A 1,013-nucleotide genomic window follows, 5' to 3' on the forward strand; every position below is an offset into this window, starting at 1 on the left:
AAGTGGGTCTCAATGTCAGCTTTCATCATTTTACATTGTTTGTTTAAATTCTCTTTTACATGAAAAGCTTACACCTTTTGATGAGGTGTCACCGAAAGCAAAATCACTAAAATTAGGAGTGGTTTTGTTGGAAAGCTTACACAATGTCATAAATGTGTCCAAAAAAAAAATTAAAAAGTCAAAACCTTGTAGAAAGTGGTGAGGTGTATAACCACTTTCCATTTTGTGTCATAAATACTCTAGTTTACATTATACTATCCAAACAATGTAATACTATTATTTTAGGATTCACAAAGATTCCTAACCAAACAATGTAAACACTCGAATGAAAAGTGATGAGGTGGATAACCACTTTCTATTTTGTGTCATAAATACTCTAGTTTCCTAAAGGCATCCAAACAGCCCCTAAGTGTGGGTCACATCATCCAATAATATAATGACAACTCATCTCATCTCATCTATTTTCTTATTTTTAAGAAATAATCAAACAAAAGAAAACAACCTAATACAAGAAATATGTTTCTTATAATTCATTTTCTTATTTTTTCCGCCAACCAAACAACATCAAAACAAGTTTTCTTAAAAAATCACTCACATCATCCTATAATAAGGTGACAACTCATCTCATCTCATCTCTATTTCTTTGATTTCCTTCTTTTTTTAGCCAACCAAACAATCCCAAAACCTATTTTTCTTAGAAATAGGTTTCCTTTTCTTTGATTTGCCTCTTTTTTTAGGCAAACAAACAGCCCCTTATAAAAAAAAGTTAAGCGGAAGACTTACCAATTACCATGTTTTGTGATAATTCAAGTCATTTGTTTGCACGTGATTTTCACGTGAAAAAGAAGTTAAATCAGGGGTTATTTTAGGAAGGTTAAGTGACATTATTAAAGCGGGAGGGTTACTTCATAATGAGCCAAACTCAAAAGGGGTTTTGTGAGATGAGCCCAGCTGCTCGATAATTGACGAACCCCTGCAGGCTCCCTGCATTCCTCCCAATACGCGTCATGTCA

Source organism: Asparagus officinalis, chromosome 3 (assembly GCF_001876935.1).
Source record: "Asparagus officinalis chromosome 3, Aspof.V1, whole genome shotgun sequence".
Classification (NCBI taxonomy): domain Eukaryota; kingdom Viridiplantae; phylum Streptophyta; class Magnoliopsida; order Asparagales; family Asparagaceae; genus Asparagus; species Asparagus officinalis.